Source organism: Delphinus delphis, chromosome 4, assembly GCF_949987515.2.
Source record: "Delphinus delphis chromosome 4, mDelDel1.2, whole genome shotgun sequence".
Lineage (NCBI taxonomy): Eukaryota > Metazoa > Chordata > Mammalia > Artiodactyla > Delphinidae > Delphinus > Delphinus delphis.
Window position 1 is genome coordinate 34,589,153 of NC_082686.1, and position 23,423 is coordinate 34,612,575.

A 23,423-nucleotide genomic window follows, 5' to 3' on the forward strand; every position below is an offset into this window, starting at 1 on the left:
TATTTCTCATTTTTCAATTTTTCTCTTCTGATTGATTTATTTCTAATAGATTAACTTGATATTTAAGTGAACTATTATAATATTTCTATTGTAGAAAAATAACTCATAAACTTGATAATTTTCCATCACTGTATTAAAATTTGTAACTAGATATATAATGTTTATTTACTTATATTTAACCAGCTTCATTTCAAAAGACTGACTTGAGGTTAACTTAAAGATAAATACATCTAGGCAGCATCAAAAATAAATGAGAAAAATACAAGTGAAGGAGAACAAAGATCTGTAGATAAACAAGTATAAAGCATCTGGGAATTAATTTTCTTTTCTAGTCCAAAATAATTATGATTTTATAGACTATATTGACTACAAGAGGATTTTCCTTGACTACCAATCCTAAATAATTAATATTTTAAGACAACATTCAAGAAAAATACTATTATAGTTTATATAAAGTTACAGATATTTAGAATACTAAGGAAGTTGCAATGCAACAATGTACTCTGAGACCAGAAATGGATAAGCACTCTGGGGAGGAGATGAGTTGGGGAATACCAGTTGTATAGGGATAGAGATAAGGCAAGGGAAAAAAGCAGCACCTAGTTCTTCAGAAAATGTTATGTGCATGCCTGTGTGTGCTTTGTGTGTGTGTGTGTGTGTGTGTGTATGTGTGTGTGTGTGTTCTGGGGGTGGGAAATTGAGGAAAACTGTATGGGAAGCTGCTATTAATCATATTTAAATTTCAACTATCACTCCTTCAGCAGTTTTCAAATTTGCACTAACCTTGTTAAATAAGATATAGTTCTTTAATGTCTATTTGTACACATTCCTACAAACAAAGGGAATTAGCATTTAGCAGGCTGGCTAGAATAGAACAGAATGGAGAATATAGTTGTTATATAGAAAAGAAAAAGAAATTCAAATTCATTGAATGTCTACTGGCTTCTAGAATTCACACATTACATAGTCTTGCTTAACAAGGCTGTAATGTCAAGTGTGTTTCATGGTTGGAGAATCTGAGAGTTTAAAAAGTTCAGGGTCACCCAGCTAATAAGTACAGGTGGAACTCAACCTTTTGAGTCCAAAACCTCAACCCTTAAGTATAACTGGATAGTGCTACATTCAGCATGACCATGTATAAGTTAATTTTTGTTTTTGGCAATTTCCTTGGTACAATAATTTTTTAAAACCACATACTCATAGCTCCAACATGTGGTCATGTCAGTTGTATGAACTTGGGCAAGGTACTTAACTTCTCTAAGCCTCAGTTTTCTCAACTGTAAAATGGAAGATAATTTCAGCCCACTCCTGAAAGAGGATTAAATAGGATAATGTGTATGATGTGGTTAGCAGTGTTTGATATATAGTAAGGATTGATTAAGGGGGGCATCTATTGGATAATAAACAGATTTTAAATGTATTTGTTTACATGTAAATTAAATTGGAATAGACCAATGTGTTATAATACTCATAATTCTTTTATATTGAAAATAAATATTCTTAAAGATAAGCACGTTTTGGCTAATATCAAAACAAAATGAGCCTGTTTTTTTTTCTAGTTGATTCAGCAGTTGAGTTGTTACACATTCCTTAGAGGATTCCGACTTCCATGGCCACCATCTTGAGCCTTATTTTTTAATTCTGCATTTATTTTTTCTGGAGTAGTGTGGTGTTTACTTATTGGTGCATTCAACAAATATTTCTTGAGTACCTGCTTTGTGCCAGGCTCAATGCTAGGTGCTGGGGTTATAGTCATGAATAGAAAACATACAACACCCATTTTCATGGAGCTTAGAGACTAACGGGAGAGAGAGACATTTTACAAATAATAACACAAATGCATTTAATTACAATAGTGATTAATAACACAAAGAAAAGTATGGTAGTATGACACTATAATGAGAAAGGATCTGTTAATCTAGTGTGGAAAATATGAAGCTAGGCTACTCAAAAAAGTGATATTAAAGGTGGAGGTCTACAGGATAAATTGGACAATATATCATTCAAACTTACTGGAAATCACCATAAATTTAATTCAGGAAAGCTGTCAATCCATTTCTGACAGGCATAGCAAGAATACCTTTGTATTACATACTATCAGTTCTATAATGTAATCTTTAACATGTGACCTCCTTTAAAAATCAATTCTAATACAGTCAACACAATCAGATTTTGTGGAAAGCTATTTATTAAATTAGCCATCAAATAAACAGGTGAGAGCATGAAAAAATAAGAGATGAACATTTTTTATGTGATAATTTTGTGTGGTTGAACCTCTCATATAATACTCAGCTATTCACTTCTGAAATGTTTGAATTGCATTTCTCCAGAATTTTTCTATTTTATTTATTTGTTTGTTTATTTATTTAGCTTGGTCAATAAGTTTATTATTGTCTTTATCTGAAAAACCTTCATAGAAAATTGTGGTTTGGTTTATCAGCTCCCAGCGGCTCACTCCTGAGCTCTGAGGAAGCTTGCCTTCTTCTGAGCTACTCCATCTTTCTTTTGGGCATTTGACATTCTGAGATGGTTCTACTTCTTCTTTTAACCTTCTTTCTTGGGCTTCTTCTCATAGACTGGATTCTCTCCTACAGCAGCATGAGCTTTCTTATAATCTCCTCCATCGTGTCTAGAGTCACATTGTTCTTTATGTATTGAGAGAATTATTTCCTGGAAGCATCTTCACCTTCTTCAGTCAGGTAACACAGACAATCTGCAATGTTCTGACCCATGATGTGCTTCCAGTGTACTTCTGCAATGGATTCCTTGCTTTCTGAATCATAACCAGAGTCTTTTGGTACTGTGAGGGACAGAGAAGCCTCCATTCACAGCTCCCTTCAGGGCCCCCAAACCTTTCTTTCAAGTAGTAGTTCTGGCAAGCCCTGCATCCAAACAGCAGGTGAAGGCACCAGGTTGACCATCAGTGCTTTCTGCAATGTATCCATGAGAGTTCATGAACATAAGCTGCACAAACTATCATATCTCCTTCTATATGGAATAAGCAATCTGACAAATGATATCGCTCTCGGTTATACGAACTATCATCCTATATTTGGGTTTCTTGTACTTATTTTTACCCTGGATTACCATGCATTTCTGAGCACAGTCATCAGCTTTAACCTCTCGTCTTCTTCCAAATTCCACTTGGTATCTCTTGAAGTAGGCCTTATTCTTGATAACTTTAATAAACCCCATCCTGCAGAACAGAGACCTGTGCCCACCGCTAGCCACAGACCTGCAGATTCAGCACCTCTGAGGGCGGCAGTGGGGTGGGAGTGGAGAAGTGGCCGCAGCCCGAACTCAGGCACAGTAATTAGCCAGAATTTTTCTCTTTAAGGAGAATACCTTTGGGATAATTTTCTTTCTAGCAAGATACATCTCTGGAAAATTCCCACTTCATGCTATAGTCTCTTTCCCAATTAAGGCTCACGCTTTTCTTGAATCCTGTCCAAACTATTGCCCCCTTCAGCTGAGACTTTGCTCTTTCTATCAGTTTTAAGAAGCCATTCCTTTTTTCCCTTGCTCTCTGTGGCTCCTTAATTCCTAAACTAGCTCTCCATATGATCTCTTCTCTTTCTTTTCCTTTTTCTTTTCTAACCTCTTTTTCTCTCTTCCTTTTCTCTCTTGTCAGCCTCTCTTCCTTTTAAATTGTCATTGATAAGGCAAAAGTGAAAGCCCATCAAAAAACTAGCTGTTGCTTGAAATCATTAAATAAATAAATATATTTACTAATTTTGAAAAAATAAAGAAAGCAAGTGCCTTGGTTTGATGAAATTTACGAGAAAATTGTCAGACATCACGTAATGAACATCAAGGAAGCATTTGTAACACACACACACACAAATAGCACTGAGTTAGGAGTCAAGAAAACTATTCCATCTGATGTTGTAAAAATCAGTATAAGCACATAACCTCTCTGAACCTCAGAGTGATAAGCTTTGACAAGAAGTTATTAGATTATTTGTTCTCCTTCTAACTTAGGATTTAATAAACCTTTTATTAAAGTGAAAGATTAATTCAAGATCAAAAATTTTCTGAGCTTCAGGATACAGAGTAAATAATTTGAATCACTCCACTATATGCTAACATAATCCAGACCTAAAGGTTTATTACATCAAATAATGTGTTTTAGGCAATCACAGAATTCTAGATGATAGGGGAAAATAAACACACATACTCAAAAACACAACCATTCAGCCTCCCTCCCGAAAAAAAAACAAATATAAGAACTATTACCCATTCCTCTCCTATCCAAACTCTACCTATTACTCAAGTCTCAGCATAAGCTTTGCAGAATCTTCCTGACAATTCCTTAATTAGTGTAAAAGAAAATAGGAGATAAACTGGTTCATGTAACCAGTCTTCCCAACACAACAATAAATGTCTATGTGGTAGGAATCATGTCCTATACCTTTGTAAAATTAATTTTAAACAAATTGACCTGAACTGAATTAATAAGGTACATAGAAAGCCAAGAAACTCAAATAAAATCCAACATTAACTCTGAAGTAGTTAAAAAAAAAAAAAAAAACCTAGTATACATTACTTAGGAAACTATGTTTTCAGAGTCATTGAAATAGGAAATGGAAATTAAGAACAAAACTCTTGACTACACTGGCATAAATGTAACTTAAATATACTTTTGTAGGTACTTCAGATACCTACAAAAGTGGCTATGTAATTAGTATGATGTAGGCATTTAGGAAGATATTTTCACGAAGAAAACTAAATAAGAAATTATTTACTTGGGATGCTCAAATAAGATTATCCTCTTCCTTTTTCCCCACAGTTTACAATCTTTGTTTAGGGGCCTTTTACAACATGTTTACCACTATGAAAAGTAAAATCATTAAACTCTTCAGTAATCATATTTCCTTATTAATGCATGAATTTGTTTAAGTTTTAACACACATGGGCATTCATCTGAATATATACCCCAATTAAAAATATATATATATATCCAGCCTCTAGTTAGAACAAATTCAGATTGGCCTCCACGTATAGCCTACATTGGAATAAAAATGCTTATGATTAAATATTGAAAATTTCCCCAAACGTTAGATAAATCTCTGGTGACGACAATAAAAGAAAGAAACCACAAAAACATCAGTATCCTTAAGGAATCATCAGCTTCTTTTTGTTTGCTCCAGTTATAAATTTTGCATTTGCACATTGCTGCCTAGATTTTCAAAGGGTTCTGCAATGATTAATTTAACAATCTACCCATATTGCTGTAATATAGCCAAGAACTTTTACATATGTATAATTTATAATATTCATATCAAGGACAGATTAGTGGGCAAAATAGAACCTCCAATAACCAGGACTGTTATTAACGCAGAAATGGGCAAGCATCACCAAAATATGACTACTCAAAAAACAGACTTCTCAAACTTAGGCAATTTTATCTCCAAGGATATACAGAAATACACATAAACAGTGGTGCATCTTCATGAGAGTCAATTTAACCTGATTACTGTGAAGTAAACAAAATGAATTTCTAAAAATTCTAGTAATTATAAATATATATTGAATGCTTATTAAATGCTGGACTTTGTACAAAGAGCTTTGTGTGAATTATTCCATGGAATTCCCACAATAACCCTCAGAAGTGTGCACTACGACAGGGATTGGCAAACTTTTTTTGTAAAGGGCCAAGTATAAACATTTTACACTCTGTGGGCCACGCACAGTCTATGTTGCAATGATTCAGCTCTGCTGTTGTAGGTTGTTAAGAGATCACAATATGTAAAGGAGTAAGCATGACTGTAGTTCAATAAAACTTTATTAACAAAAACAGATAGGCAGCCAGATTTGGCTCGCAGGCCATAGTTTGCTAACCCCTGCAATTAAAACTCACATTTTGGGCTTCTCTGGTGGAGCAGTGGTTGAAAGTCCGCCCTTCAATGCAAGGGACACCGGGTCGTGCCCCGGTTCGGGAAGATCCCACATGCCACGGAGCGGCTGGGCCCGTGAGCCATGGCTGCTGAGCCTGCACGTCCGGAGCCTGTGCTCCACACGGGAGAGGCCACAACAGTGAGAGGCTTGCGTACCACAAAAAAAAAAAAAAACAAAAAAAACCCCTCACATTTTACCAGTGTCCATATGTAACTTTCATGGGGCCACACAGCTGGCCAGTGCTGAAGTCAGAATTTGAACTCAGGTTTCTAACTGCAGAATCAAAGTAGCTTGCTACTATGCACATCTGCTTCTTGACAGCAACTTAAAGAGCTAACTGTAGTAAAATAAACACAAATATATTCTGAAGTAAAAGGCAAACTGACAAATTTGTAAAAGATAAAACAATAGATTAGAAGAAACTTCACGTCTGCGATGGATGCAGGTCCTGGGGAATAAAAGCTTAGACTCCTCAGAATATCAGATATCTGGTGAAAATTTTGAGGAGAATTTAGCCTATGCTTACAAAATTAACTTTTTCTTTTTTTAAACACATGGGGCTAGAGATTTATTTGGGGGAGGTTATTTTTTTAAAGAAGATGTTGGGGGTAGGAGTTTATTAATTTATTTATTTTTGCTGTGTTGGGTCTTTGTTTCTGTGTGAGGGCTTTCTCTAGTTGTGGCAAGCGGGGGCCACTCTTCATTGCAGTGCGTAGGCCTCTCACTATCGCGGCCTCTCTTGTTGCGGAGCACAGGCTCCAGACGCGCAGGCTCAGTAGTTGTGGCTCACGGGTCTAGTTGCTCCGCGGCATGTGGGATCCTCCCAGACCAGGGCTCGAACCCGTGTCCCCTGCATTGACAGGCAGATTCTCAACCACTGCGCCACCAGGGAAGCCCCAAAATTAACATTTTTAAAAGGTCCCCAAATTATCTTAAATTTCCGTGGTTTCAGGATTCTTTTTCATATATAAAGACATAGGATGAATTGTCAAAGTCACCCGCCCAGAGTTTTATATATATAGTTATCAATGCCCAGGCACTTTGCAAATGTACAGCGTGCCGTCAGGTTGAGATTAATGACCCACTTTCAGGTCAAAATCCTGCCCAGTCAGAGTGACCTGGCCCTATTAAATAAGTCCCATCTCACCTGGGATAAAATCCACTCTATAGTCCTGGCTACAAGGTCTGATACAATCAAGCACAAGTCTAATACTGTGACTTCCTCCCTTCCACTAAGTGCCAGCTACAGTGGCCTTCTTTCTGTTCCTCAAGCACAATCAAGCTCATCTTAACCATATGGGCTTCGCATCTCTGCCTGGAATTCTCTGCCCGAGTTGAACCCAAGCTCAGATGTCAAGCAGATTTTAATCAAATATGACCTCTGAGAGGCTTTCTCTGGACACCCAGGGATCATATATAAGAAACTATGTCTTTTTATGGCTGAGTAATATTCCATTGTATATATGTGCCACATCTTCTTTATCCATTCATCCGATGATGGACACTTAGGTTGTTTCCATCTCTGGGCTACTGTAAATAGAGCTGCAATGAACATTTTGGTACATGACTCTTTTTGAATTATGGTTTTCTCAGGGTATATGCCCAGTAGTGGGATTGCTGGGTCATATGGTAGTTCTATTTGTAGCTTTTTAAGGAACCTCCATACTGTTCTCCACAGTGGCTGTATCAATTTACATTCCCACCAACAGTGTAAGAGGGTTCCCTTTTCTCCACACCCTCTCCAGCATTTATTGTTTCTAGATTTCTTGATGATGGCCAATATTACTCAGCCATAAAAAGAGACGAAATTGAGCTATTTGTAATGAGGTGGATAGACCTAGAGTCTGTCATACAGAGTGAAGTAAGTCAGAAAGAGAGAGACAAATACCGTATGCTAACACATATATATGGAATCTAAGAAAAAAAAATGTCATGAAAAACCTAGGGGTGAAACAGGAATAAAGACACAGACTTACTAGAGAATGGACTTGAGGCTATGGGGAGGGGGAAGGGTAAACGGTGACAAAGCGATAAAGAGGCATGGACATATATACACTACCAAATGTAAGGTAGATAGCTAGTGGGAAGCAGCCGCATAGCACAGGGAGATCAGCTCGGTGCTTTGGGACCGCCTGGAGGGGTGGGATAGGGAGGGTGGGAGGGAGGGAGACGCAAGCGGGAAGAGATATGGGAACATATGTATATATATAACTGATTCATTTTGTTGTGAAGCTGAAACTAACATACCATTGTAAAGCAATTATACTCCAATAAAGATGTTAAAAAAAAAAAAAAAGAAACTATGTCTTAAGCAAGGAATGTTATAGTCATGTTCATCTATGATTAGTTTTATATTAGCCCCTCAAGTCCCTTGGAACTAAGTCTACTACTTTTTCCAAAATCAGTTTTTGTTGCTGAAAATCACTAATTGGGATACCAGCTGAATATCAGCAGGTCACTACTTATACAACCACCAATGGTTTTCTGGATCAGTGGTAAACTCTCCCATGCCAAACTATTTTTTTACAGTAAGAGGGAATCTGCAACCTAAACACTATGGTCTATTCCTCTATTATACAAAGATTATGGGATATATCACATTAAAAACAAACAAAACAAAACAAACCCAAAAACAAAACAAAAAAAAGTTTGCACAGTATGAAAGGAAAGTAAGGAGAGACACTATCTAGTTAAATCCACTGTGCTTCTGCTGAAAATTGTTCTTGAGAGAGATTTTTATTTAAGAAATATAAATTCTACATGTTACTCTTTGATTAAATCAGGCATTTAGGAAAAAGCTGCTTATTTGGGCTATACCATCTTCTCCCTTTCATAAAATCCCTCCCAAACTACATTTTCAATACCTTTTTCAACCTGCACTGAAGGCCACTGAATAGGTTTGAGACATTTGCTTTTTCATTGGCATGTAGAACTGTCATTGTGAACAGTTCCAACTACAATACTCAATGACGCCCAAACAATGAGCAACACGCGATAACTGTCAGAGTCATGATGTATCTGCTAACTCCTGAGGATGATTCCCTCTCCCCTTTGGCTGCTGGCAGTTTGCATTCTGAGGAGATAAAGAAAGAACAGGAAACTATCCTTTACTGAGAATAGATAATGGGTCAAATGCTTTATCCATATAGTCATGTTTAATTTTTTATTTACACTTACACTAAGGGTTATCACCCTCTAATTACAGATGAAGAGACTGAAACAAGAGATTTTACATGATTCTTCCAAAATCACCTGAACAGATAAGTGAAGGATTGGGACACTGGTACAGATCTGTCTGACTTTCCCCCATCCAAAACATCTCTCAAAGCCAAAAAAAACTTTAAAGTCAGATTTTATCCACAGACACAGCAAATGTACGGATGATTATAGCCCATATGTTTCCCTGCCTCCCAAATTATTTTCTAATTTTTGTTCCGTCCTCTTTTGTTTTGTTTTTGTTTTTTGCTTTCTCTTGTTATCATCCGTATTATTGGTATATTAGCGAAGTTTATAAAATTTCGGATGTATCACAGGAAGTTCATGGAGTTTGCAGCAATGCGGCACTTCCCTAGACATCTTAACTTGCCTTTTTCTAGAGCCCTCTTGCACACAGGTGGTTTGTTTTAATTTATCAATTACCATCACAATGTATTTCATTGTCGCTATTGTTGATTGCTAATGGTCAAACCGACTTTGGAAAGAATTATAATATTAGAATATTTTAAAGCAGATGTTGGAGACTGTAAATATGTAAATTGCTCACAACAGAGCCACAAATAGCTCATATTTGGCATTCTGACTTGTCACTAACATAAATATGTGATTCAGATTCATTCACAGCCAGTTACATGAGGAGTAAATGAAGAAAAAAAGAGAAAAAAGGGTATAAAAATTTAATATAGATGTAAATGTGCGCAGAGAATGAAAGAGACACATAAACAAGTAGAAAGGTCCAGAAAAATAATGGCTATACACAAAAATGAGTATTGCTCTGAAGTATATATCCTTCTTATCATAATTTGCTGAGTTTTTTCCAACTATTATGACACCCCATGTTATATGTCTGACCCACTGGTTCAAAATGGCCTTCTCTTCACTACAGCAACAGCAGTACTAAGCCAGCAAGAGCAAGCCTGTTCATGATCCTTCCGCAGCTCTCCACCACCACTCAAGGATGCAATTCCTTGACCTTTGATAGAGCAAGCTAATCAAAGAATAATTTCACATCTCCTTAGTTTCACAGATACTTGTTAGTCTTTGGCAATAGTTGATTTTATGAAAAGTGTGTCTCTTAAAGACGAAAGGGGAATATCTAGTTGAAGACAATTGCATTTTTGTGAATATTTGTCACATTTACAGATAAAAGGCCTACACTTGTTTCTCGTAACTCATAAACACTTCATAAAGAAAGGCCTCTTTGAAGGTTTATGATCATATTACAGCAAGAGAGAAAATATAATTTCGATTAATCGGGGTGGCCTATATATTTCTACTGTGGTTTTTAAGATACAAAAGTTTAAAAGTGGCCCAGTAACCTCCGAAGCGCTGTCATCACAATGGCTGGCTGAAGGAAAATACAATAGCTCTTTGAAGCTCCAAGGCTTGTTGATAACACCTGTGATTGCAGGTGGCTCTTCTCGAAAAGAAAAGCACCACCTTCCTCTTCAATTGTGACCACTGTGTTCCACAGTGGGTCAGAGGTGACCAGGGTGCTTTCAAATTCAGTTTTAGACTTCTGAAGAACTGGATTGTGAGCACTGACAAGTACCCAATTTAGCCTGTTAGAAACATAAAAATGGTCTGCTTTCCCTCCTTTAACATATATTTTCATTCACTAAGTATAGCAGGAGATTTAATCTAGTGACTTTCGGAATCCAATTTAAATTTAAACGATAGATTGTAAGATTTTTGACTAGACATATATTGAGGCTTAAAAAAATAGTAATCTTCACAATACACTCGAGGGAGAGTAAATGAGGTAAAACAAACAAAAAAAGGAAAAAAATATATCACTGAGTGATTTTTTTCCCCATTACCTTATATACACATTATTTACAAGTCTAAAAGACAGAATAGAACCAAACCTTAGTACGCTAGAAGTCTTTTGACACAATTGTACTTTTGAGGTATAAAATAAATAGAAAATAACAAAGATACAGTGCATGTCTATACTGGACAATGGCCAAGAAATTTCTGACTAAAATATAATATGATATAGTCAGAACCCATCGTTATATTACATTCAGAATTCCAAATATAAGAGGGATATAGACAAATTCATGTTTGCTAATAAATAAGACTTCAAAACCACGTAATGCAATAGGAAAAATAATCGGGGAGAAAATGGAAATACACACTCTGGAAATAGAAAGAGCTCCAGGTTATAATACTCAAAGGCACACTATGTAGAAAAGTGATTGGATCTGTCTTCTGAGTGTCCATGGGTTACAAATTGATAGATTTTTAACTTAATGTAACAAAGAATTTTCTAATGGGGAAACCTGTCCAAATATGGAACGGGCTACCTCATGAGATGGGTTTCACACTACTGAAGATATCTAACGGCAAGCAGAATCAGGGATGTTGAAGCAAAGATTAAAGATTAAACTATGTTACTGAGGTCACTTCAAACACTTGAGTCTATGAATTTTCTAGTAAGAGAATTGTCTACAATGAGAGAGAGCCCAGATTGATAAAAAGAGAAAAATAAATACCAACATACAAGTAACATTAGCTAATAGCAGAAATAAATGTAACTAACACATAGTTTATAAATGCTTCTTTGATGACGAGTTAGGGAGTACAATCAAGGTGACAAGTTTGAATTGTCAAAACCAGGATGTACTGAAGAAATCTGAGAAAAATCTCAAGAAAAAAACATTGATCTGCATTGGGCTTAGTAAAAAACAAACATTATTACAAAGCTTAATAAAATGCATTCATCAGTACTAATCCAGCACTAATGGGAAGAAAGAAACACTAGTTGGTAAACCCAAGCTTTCCACTTATTACAGGGGTAGTAACACCAGTCAGGCAGGAATGGTCCATAAGACATTTACTTTACCAAGATTACATATTGTCTAAGACCATGTAATGTTTATAGTGTTAACTCTATGCTCATTTAAACATCCTTAAAATTACTTATTTGAATTAAAAAACTATTTGGAACAAAACAAAGGTGACTTCTTTACTGAACACAAGGATTCCAACTAACTTTTAAGGCATATACTCCATCTAACATTATTAGATCAGTTTTTTTTGTTGTTGTTAATATGAGTTTATCGTGAGTGCGGCCCCTATAGCTCAATCTAAACTGGGGCGGGGGGGGGGGGGCGGAATTCTGAACTCTAAAGTTGAGTATCAGCTCTGAGTCACAGTGATTTTAATTGGCATTGATGTTCTAAGACTGCATGAGCAGCAGATATCCTGATTTGACTAAATCTAAACTTAAAAAAATCTATTTGAAAAGTTATGACCTATGTCAATATGCTTTTGAAAATGAAGCTTACTTTCAAATGCCCATGAGCGGTAATAGTTAAATGACTATTAACATTTTCATATGATTTCTTCAAGCCACTTTGTTTCTGATATAAAGAGGATTTTAAAAAATCTTAATTAAAACTTCTGATTTTGAGATAAATGTAGATTACCATGCAGTTACATGAAATAATACAGGCAGATCCTGTGTAGACTTTACCTGTTTACTCAAATGGTAACATTTGAAAAGCTATGGAACAATATCCCAGCCAAGGTACTGGCACTGATACAGTTAAGATACACAATGACATCACAGGCGGCTCTCCTGATTCCCTTTTATAATCACATCCACTTGCCTCCTGCCTTCCCACCACTATCCTTAACCCCTGGTTACCACTAATTTTTCTGTTTCTTTATTTTGTCACTACAAGAATAATACATAAAAGTAGTTGAATCATATGTATGTCCTCTTTTGAGACAGGCTTTTTCCTGTCAGCATAATCCTCTGAAAATTAATCCAAGTTGTTTTGTGGATCAATATTGTTACTTTTTATTGCTAAGTAGTATTCCATGGTATGGGTGTACCACAATTTGTTTAACCATTCATCTATTGAAACATACCTGGCTTGCTTCAAGGTACTAGTTATGAATAAAGCTGCTACGAAAATTCATGCAGATGTCTCTGTGTGTGAGGAGAAAAAGTTTTAATTTGGGGGGATAAATACCCAGAGTGTGACTGTTGGGTTGTATGGTAGTTTTACAAATACCTCATTGTTTCACAGAGTGAAACACTTTACATTCACAGACTGTAAAATTTTACATTCCCACCAGGAATGATCCAGTCTCCCTGAATCCTCACCAGCATTCAGTATAGTCATTGCATTTTATTAAAATAAATGAAATGGCTAAAGCCATTTCAACAGATGGGTGGTGATAATTCCTTGTAGTTTTAGTTTGCATTTCCTTAACTAACAATGTTGAATATATTTTCTTTCATCTGTTTATTAGGCATCTATATACACTGTTCATGACTTCTGACCATTTTCTAACCGGGTTTTTGTTTTGTGTTTCTTTTTTTCCTTTTTTTAATGTGGAGTTTTGAGACATCTTTATATACAGTTGAATTTGAACACAGGTATTTTTCAATAATAAACACCACAGTACTACACGCTCTGTGTTTGGTTGAATCTGCAGATACCAAGGAACCTTAAAATACAGAGGGCAAACTATAAGTCAAATGCAGATTAACACCAGCGTTGTTCAAGGATCAACTGTATTCTAAACTTGAGACCTTTGTTGGATATGTGGTTTGCAAACATCTTCCTCCAGTCTGTAGCTTTTCTTTTCATCATCTTAACAGAGGCTTTATATCATAATTTTAATAAAGTTCAATTTGTAAATTTTTCCTTGTATTGATTGTGCTTTTGAGTTTAAGAACTCTTTGACTACTCCTACATTCTGAAATTTTTTCTAAAAGTTTTCCAGTTTTACATTTTATATGTTAGTTCATGATCTATTTTAAATTTTATATAAGGTATAAAATTTAGTTTGAGGTTAATTTTTAGCCCATGGATGTCCAACTGCTCCAACATCATGAATTGAAAAGGAAATCCTTCCTCCTTTGAAATGTTTTTCTACTTTTGTCAAAAATTAGTTGGGCATATTTGTGTAGGCCTATTTCTAGGTTCTCTATTCTGTTACATCAATTTGTATCTATCCCTCCACTGATACAACATAGTCTTGATTAATGCAGCTATATAATGTCTTAAACTCAGGAAATCTGATTCCTACCACTTTCTCTTTTACAAGATTGTTTTAGCTATTTAAAACAATTGCTTTGCCTTTCCATATAATTTTAGAACAATCTTCTCTATGTCTTAAAAAAAAACTTGCTGGAATTTTAATAGGAATTGTCTTAAACTGCTTTTTATTTGGGAGAAATGACATCTTCACTATGTTGAGTCTTCTAATCTGTGAGCACAGTATGCATCTTCATTTATTTAGATTTTCTCACCTCTTTCACTGGTGTTTTATAGTTTTCAGCATACAGTCCTGTTTAAATTTTATTATATTTATAAATAAATATTTATTTTGAGAGAGAAAAAAGGGAGGGAAGAAGGGAGAGAGGAAGAGAAGAAGGGAGGAAGGGAGGGAGGGAAGAAGGGGGCACAATTAAAAATGACATATTTTTAAAAAAAATTTTATGGTCCCATGTTCATTGCTAGTACATAGAAATATAATTGATTTTTGTACATGTTTCTTGCATCTTGCAATCTTGCTAAACTTACTTCTTAGATCTTGTTTTTTGATTGTTTGAATTCCTTGGAATTTTCTACATAGATCATCATATTATCCATAAATAGGGACAATTTTATTTCTTCTATTCCAGTCTTAACGTCTTTTCTTTCCCTTCTTTTGCTTTATTTCATTAGCTAGAACTTTCAACACTATGTTAAATAGGAATGGTGAGAGCACACACATTTGCCTTGTTCTCAAACTTAGGGGGAAAGTATTTAGTTTCTGGCCATTAAGTACATTATTAGATGTAGGGTTTTTTTTGTTTTGTTTTGTTTTGTTTTGTTTTGCGGTACGCGGGCCTCTCACTGTTGTGGCCTCTCCCGTTGCGGAGCACAGGCTCTGGATGCGCAGGCTCAGCGGCCATGGCTCACGGGCCCAGCCGCACCGTGGCATGTGGGATCTTCCCGGACCAGGGCACGAACCCATGTCCCCTGCATCGGCAGGCGGACTCTCAACCACTCGCCACCAGGGAAGCCCTTCCTTAGCTATTCTTTGAGGATAGGTCTGCTGGCCACAAATTCTCTTCGTTATCTTTCATTTGAGAATGTCTTAATTTACCTGTCATTCCTGAAGGATATTTTTGCTGGTTTCTAGTTAATAACTTGCAATAAATATCTTTAAGCACATAGTATTTTCTTTTTAATACACAGTAGGCCTATAGTCTTAGAATAAAGTACCTTAAGTGAAATAACTCAATGATCATGCTATAGCATTTTTTAACGTAAGTGCTGACAAACTGTTTTCCAAAAGGACTGCAGAAAATTATACACCAAGAAAAATAGTGCATAGAAGTGATCCCTACTCGTAGAGAGAGGATGGACTACTAAGACCCTTCCAACTTCATGATTCCAACTGATACCATTGACGAGGCTCATTCATCATGGTAATTTTTAGACATGACTGTATTAGTCAGGGTTCTCCAACGAAACAGAGCAAACAGGATGTATACATATATGAGGCGACTTCTTATAGAGATCAGTTCAAACAGTTATAGAGGCAGAGAAGTACCACAATCTAGCTTTCTGCCTGCTGGAGAATCAGGAAAGCCGGGGATATAATTCAGTTCAAGGTTAGCCGATGATGTAACTCCCAGTAGGAGGCCTAAGGCCTAAGAACCAGGGTGCCACTGGTATAAGCCTCAGAGTTGGAAGGGCCAAGAACCAGAAGCTCCAATGTTCAAAGACAGAAAAAGATGAACTTCCCAGCTCAAGAAGGGAGAGAGAGAAAGAGGAAATTCACCAGTCCTTCACCTTTTTGTTCTATCGGGGTCAACAAACTGGATGGGGCCTGGCCACATTGGTGAGGGTGGTCTCTTTATTCAGTCACTGAATCAAATGCTAAATCTGTTCCAGAAACACATCCACAGACATACCCAGAAATAAATGTTTACCAGCTATTTGGCATCCCTTAGCCCAGTCAAGCTGACACAAAAAATTAACCATCACAATAACAAGGAAGAATCAACTTTGAAGGGCAGTGAGAAGTTTCTTTTGCCTTTGACATTCTCAATCAATACTTGTTTATTCCCACACCAGTTCACCTGGGCATTTTTGCTTCACTTCTCTTCCCCAGGTCAGAAACTTCATTGATGATGCATATCCTACACTGAACTTTCTTTTCTATAAAGAGCTTAGGGATGAGTTTAGGCAACACTACACTTTACAACTGTCCTTGAGAAAGTAGAACTACTGACTTCTATAGTTAGTTGAAAAGCTATGACTAGACCCAGAGATACTGGTGTTCTATTAATGATTTTTACCTTTAAATAAATGGACTCATCAGGCACTTTGGGGGACTGAAAAACTTCTACACGCCTAGAAACACCTTAACTAGTGTACTCTTGGAAATCTCTGAACTTGTTGTATATGAGATACTTTTTAACGATTACCCTTTAAATTATGTCAAAATAATGAGAATATACAGAAAATAATTTTATTTATCATTTTGTCATAAATTGCAAGGAAAATATAATTTTCATCCATTTAGTTTTCAAAAGAGATCACAAGTAGTAAGATCATTAATAATCATAATTTACACATTGGTCTCTGCCCTATAAAAAGAAGCAGAAATAACCATATTATGCAGATGTTCAGCAGCATGGCTGAACTAGACCTGTAAAATTGATTCTATAGAAAATATATCCTTCACATTATCCATAACTATATGAATTTGACTCAAGTTTATTGTGCAAATATATCTATACATACATTCATATTTTAAAAGTCTATCATTTTTCCATATAAATTTACAAAGACCACAGTGGTTTTATGGTCTTCTATATTTGCCCATACTGAAATCAGAATAAAGAGAAACCTATATCTGACATACATTAAATGTATGTTATTATGCTAATTAAATAAAATTGACAGATTGCTTATTTCTGTACTTAAGTGCATATTTCTGTATTTTTATATTTATATAAAATTATTTATAAATCAAAATAATCATAGCAGTTAATTATATGCCATGATAGATATATGATAGATAATGGGATGGCAGATTGGAACTTATAAGTTATTTAACACAATACATTTCATGGGGGGTGGGTAAGATAAGTATTTGATAAAATTGTGACTTTGTGAGGAATGGAGAAAAATTATAAAGCTAATAATTATATATATAACTGTTTGAAAATTATCCTCTAGGTTAGAGACATCCACATTTAAAAATTCTTTAGGGAGTTAATTAAAATAGAAAAAGTCATCACTTCTCAAAAATATGACCAAGAGATTTAATTTTGGCTTTGCATGCTTATTTTGACATTTTTAAATGCATTTTAATATGAGGAAACAAAACATCATTTTCTACTTAAAGTTTTTCTTTTTGCTTTATTTCAGAGGTCTCAGAGTAAAACCTTTTCATAATAAGTAAAACAGCATAATATTAAAATGTCCTCACCATTAAGATATATGCAAATTTATAAAATGAAGTATCTCCATACTTAGGAAGAACTGGATTTTGTGTCAGTTGGTATATCAGAAAATAGATCATGATTTCCTACTAAAAATACTGCTTTAACAAATTACTTAGGGCACAAATAAAATTAAAACTGAATGATATAAAACATATCAATTAAAAAGGCTTTACTATGTGGCAGCATGGGAAGTTAAAAATATTTTTGAAATAGAAATAATTTTTAACATCAAAAGCCAAAGGAAGTGGCAGAACATTCTGCATGAAAATATCTCATGAAATGTAGAGAATCCTCTCTCAGGATAAACATTTTTGTTTTAGGTACAATTCTAATAGATAATAAGCATTAATTAGAGAGCCAACACATGCTGTTGAAGTAAAATCAAAAGGCAGGTCACTGAAATGACATGTTGTCTAGTAGGAAAGACTAACATGGGGGATTTTTTCCATGTAATATATATATATATATACATACACACACATATATACACATACATACATTATTAGACCTATTTAAATGCAGTATTTAAGTAAGAAGGGGAAGTCCAGCTTAAGTCTATTGGAATGAGACAGGCAAGAAGACATTTAAAGCAGCAGGGACAAGGATGGAGATGGTAGAGTTTTTATGAAGGTTTCCTACAAGAGGAGATAGATATTTGGTCTTGAAATATACGATAGTGTATAAAGCAAAGTAGAGGAGGGAAGGCATTCCAAAGGAGAAAGAATGGCATGGGTAAAGACACAAAGACTTGGTATGTGTGAGAAACTCTACATTGTAGAATTTAGAGAAGTAGAAAGTGATCAGATACTTGAGCTCCTAGTTTGCCAAGAACTTGGAAGTTATCCTTAAGACCAATTACTTTAAAAATATGATTCTTGTTCCCATAGAGCTTCAGTGAAGATGCCTCAGTGCTGAGTGGACAGCACACATGGGATTGCTAGAGGCAGCTGGGAAACCCCTACCCTGGTGCCTCAAGGCAGAGAAAGGATTAACCCACTGTGACTATTGCCTATTGTTCTTTAAGTCTGTGTGCTTTCTCCCAGAAATTGGCTAAGGGTATACAATGAAGAGGTGCAGCCACATCCCTGTTTCAAGTACTTTTTAAAAATAATGCCATCTCTTTTAATATGTATGTTTCTTAAAATTTAGAATTGGATCCTTTTGTATATCAAAAAGTTATAACTAAATGTATTCATGGACCCATAGTTTCAGCCCTGGGGAAAACATACAAGGAGTTAGGCTTGTATGTTGTGACTGTTGTGACTACCCCACCCACCATCCCCAAAGCAAGTGCACATGCACATATTTTTACAACCACTAGACATTCCCTGAGATAGCTGAAAACTGGATAGTACCCTTGTGCTGCCTACTGCCAACTGCAACTCTAACTAGCTAGTGCACAATGGCATTTTTTGTGCTCAAGGCCTTTCAGGCAATCAGGGAACCCACCTTCAGTCAGTGGACTAGGAACAGTAAGGATAATCTCTGAGAAATATTTGGGACCATATTTGAGATGGCATAACTGACTTGTGAAACCCTGTTTTATGTCCTTGGTTCTCATATTTCTATCACATGATCAAGAAAGTATCAATCTATGACATAGTCCATAAGGAGGAGGCAGCCTTAAGTGTGAGTAACTCTACAATAGACATTGGATCTCCATTGTCACCAGAGCCATTAGCATTCATCTGTTTAGAAAACAACTGTCATAGGCTATAGTTTACCACCGAATGATTTACACTTGTCAGTCACACACAAAATTTACATTTGAGAAAGCTTACTCCAGCAATACTATGAAGAATATATTTGGTGATGAGTTGAGTATATTTGAATCAATTGTCATGCAAGCTTACTTAGCTTATAATTAATTATACCTCCTGCTGTGACTAGTTACTATTTAACAGATTTGACCTGGAAAACTGTGATTCTTTAAACTGACTATTTTTGTTGTTGTCAACCTTCTGGAAATGTTAACTGTATGAAAATTCAAGGAAAATGGAGGTAGAAAAATTGCCATTCAAGCATTTATTGATTGCCCTTCTCCAGTCTTGAAAACAGCTTCCAGTGGAATTTAAGGGAAGTCTCGTAGTCCTAGCAGAACTTAGTCAAATCCAGCTTTCTGCTTGGTCCACAGGCAGGTGGGCCCACAAAATCACTCAGGAATCCCATCATATTTCCTTATCGATGAAACAACTCTCCCACTCTCTCAGATGACAATTCTACACCTCCTCTCATCTGAAATTTCCAACACCTCTCTCTTAACTTTTCACCTTCAGTTGACTGCCTTGACTTTAAAAATAAATGAAAAAATAGAAGCAATTACAGAACATCATCAACACCCAATCAAATCTACCACCCTCTCTACTTAAAACTCATATATCTGTCTCCTTATTATATCAGATAAATTGTCCCTGAACTTTTCCAAGACCAACCCTCCATTTGTACCCTAAATCCCATCTTCTCTTCCCTTCTCAAAGATTTGTATCTACAGTTATCCATTCTCTACTGACTCAGCAATTTTCCCTTCTCTATTGGTTCAACCCTATCAGCTGAAACATCTCCTACTTTAAAAGAAACTTTCTGACTTACAACTCTCTATTTCAGCTACCAACTCACTTTTCTACTCCCCTTTAAAGAATATCCCCTCATAAAAGTTATCGTTACACATGCTGCCTTCACTTTCTCTCTTCGCATTCATTTTTAACCCATCAAAAAGAGAATTTCAGCCCAACCATTCCAACAAAACCCTTTTTAGTCCAAATAAATGACCATCAGGCCAAATCAATGTCTAATTCTCAATCCTCATCTAACTTAAGCCCAACAGATGCAGCTGACATGGTTGAGCCCTCCCTCCCTGTCCTTCTATTTCACCTACAGATCCTTCTTCCTGACCTCTTCATGTGAGAGTAACTCAGAGATCAGCAGTCAGACCATATCTCTCCTCATCCTCATTTTTCAAGTAATCTAATTCAATCTCATAGCTTGAAATACCTTCTATAAACAGATGACTTCTGATTTCAATTTGCCAGCCTTATCCTTTCCACTGAATTGCAGGTTCAGATATTTGACTGGCTACTCAAGATCTCCATTTATATGTCAAATGGACATTTCAAATTTAAGTTGTCCAACAATGACCTTTTAATTTCCCCCCCAATACTTCTCCCAGTTTCCTGCAGCTCTATAAGTGGCTATGCTATACCTCATGCTCAAAAGGTACAGAGGTGCCATTTTTAGAGGCCCATTTACCTACTGGACACAAACTTAGAAATAATTGTTCTTACCCTCATATACAACTAATCACTCAGCAAGTTTTATCAGCTCTCCCTTCAAAATGTATTCCATTTTAATCTAATCAGTTCTTAAAGCTCCTGATGGTACCACTCTTACCCAAAACACTACAATTTCTCACTGGACTGCTGCGGTGCCGATGACCCTTAACGCTGCCCACCAATTCCACACCTACCCACATCCCTCTTCCTCCTAGCTTATTATAATATAGTGGACTTATCTTCAGTATTGTTACACCATTCCCCTGATCCACACCCTTTAACAGCTTCTCATCAAACAGAATAAATTGAATAAAATAGAAGAAAATCCAAACTCCGTATAGAAACCTACAAGGCTTTACATGATCTGACAACTGCCAAACTCTCTGGACTTTCCTAAAATTATCCCTCACTTACCATTCTGCATCTTCTTGCCTTCTCTTGAAAACACTAAGCCTGTTCCCCCACAGAGACTTCACAACTGCTTTCTCCTCACTGTTCGCTCAACCCCAGGATTTTATATTGCACCTTACTTCATTCAAATCTGTTTAAATATTACCTCTTCAGAAGTGGTTATCTTGATCACATTGAAAAACAGCTGCAGTCAGCATAACACTGAACACTTTTAGGTGACTTTATTTTTCTTCATGGTACTTGCTACTATCTGGAACTTTATTTTGTATTGTCTGCCTTTCCCATAAACAGGGCTCAGAGAACTGGGGTCTTACCTGGTTTTTTACTGCTTCATTTCCAGGATTCAGGAATATTGGGTACATAATAAGTGCTCAACGAAATTTTGTTTAGTTAATTAATTAATTAATTTAATTAATTAGCTAATTCAGCACCTGTGTGTGCCAGACTTTTTTTTTTTTTTGCAGTACGCGGGCCTCTCACTGTTGTGGCCTCTCCCGTTGCGGAGCACAGGCTCTGGACGCGCAGGCTCAGCGGCCATGGCTCACAGGCCCAGCCGCTCCATGGCATGTGGGATCTTCCCGGACTGGGGCACGAACCCACGTCCCCTGCATCGGCAGGCGGATTCTCAACCACTGCGCCACCAGGGAAGCCCCCGGACTTATTTTTAATACATGATTCTAAGCAGCAGATTACTTTATCATTAACATGTGTCCATAAAGCCCCCTGTCCCTATCATTCATTTTAAAAAGCAGAGACACTCAGAAGTTCATTGTATATACATATGCAGTATATATACACACATATACATAGTACATGTATATATTTCCTAAAGACGTTTTACAGACATTTCTAATATAGAAAAAGTACTTCATTTCTATTTTTAAAGCAAAACTTCCTTTGCTTTAAAACTAATTTACCTGCACAGCATAGAAATCTATATTCTTGCCCCATTTTCTATCAATTTTAGTTGTGTTGAGATTATAAACTATAGTTAACAGCAAGAAACAAAAACATTAAATAATCTATGATTAATCTGTATAAAACTTTGAACTTTAGATGTGTCTGTACACATACGTATATAAACATGTATATAAATAAGAAAACTCAAACCTAGTGCATATTGATATAAACTAGTTAATATCTACACAGTAATATAATTTATAAACACGCACAACACAAGAATCAGAATTCTACTTTCTGCAGGATGTTAATAAATCCTGCAGAAAGAGTGTATAAAAGGACCAAGCTTCCCTCTGGCTTGTTCCCAGCTTCTATGAATTGCCTGGGTTTACGCTCAAATGGTCTCAAAGGTTTACATTTCTTAAGACAAATTTTTAGTTGCAGCCAGTTTTTTCTACATGCTGAAATTATCAGTAGAGCAGGGAAATAAGCCATAATGAGAGAAAACCAAAGCTGTGCCCTCACCTGATACAGACCCGAATCCTCCCCAGCCTCAGAACCTTGCTCTCCCTTGTATTAAAAAAAAAAGTGGGTGGAGGGAGGAGAAGGGAAGAGGAGGGGAGGGGAGGGGAGGAAGAAAGATCACAAAGAAAAACCGGAATGCTTCACTCCTGCCTTGATGGGAGAAATTCTTAGGTCTTCATCAATTCACAGATGACTATCTAATCTAGACACTGAGGATAGCATCTCCTCAGAGTATTTGGTTCTGAGTGAAGTTCTTACTTTTGCACTGCCTCTATTTTAATATTTTACACCTTGTCTGCTTGTGGCAAGTGGAGTCTATATATTAAGACTTCTAAAAAGAACATAGAGACAATTTTCCCTTAGCTCTTTGCAGAATTGATAAGCATGAATAAAAAAGTAAAATCCATGATTTTTTTATTGTTGGGTATCTCCTTTTAAATATCACAAAATTTAAATTGCCAAATGTACAGCTGAGATCTATGAGACAGACAGAGAAAGAGAAAGAGAAAGGGAGAGAGAGACAGGGAAAGAGAAGAGAGAGAGACAGAGAGAGGACAAAGAGAAAAAGTAGGAGAATAACAAAGGCAGCCAGATGAATCTTTGATGGACTGATGGGGGAAGACTGATAATAGTATTTTGTTTAAGTTAGTGTAAATCCTGAAGCAGGTTGTGCTATTACTTACTGCTTGAGAAAATGGTAAAAAAAGCTTCATTTCTCTCAAATGTAAACT

The 23,423-nt window shown here is 36.2% G+C and overlaps 1 protein-coding gene and 1 pseudogene across 1 annotated transcript in view; both read right to left on the reverse strand.

Moving 5' to 3' along the window:
• The window catches only part of GBE1 (1,4-alpha-glucan branching enzyme 1), a 292,212-nt gene that overhangs the window by 103,981 nt on the left and 164,808 nt on the right, over nucleotides 1-23,423 (reverse strand). The window lies entirely within an intron of this gene.
• On the reverse strand, nucleotides 1,765-6,037 carry LOC132424624 (large ribosomal subunit protein uL18 pseudogene; annotated as a pseudogene).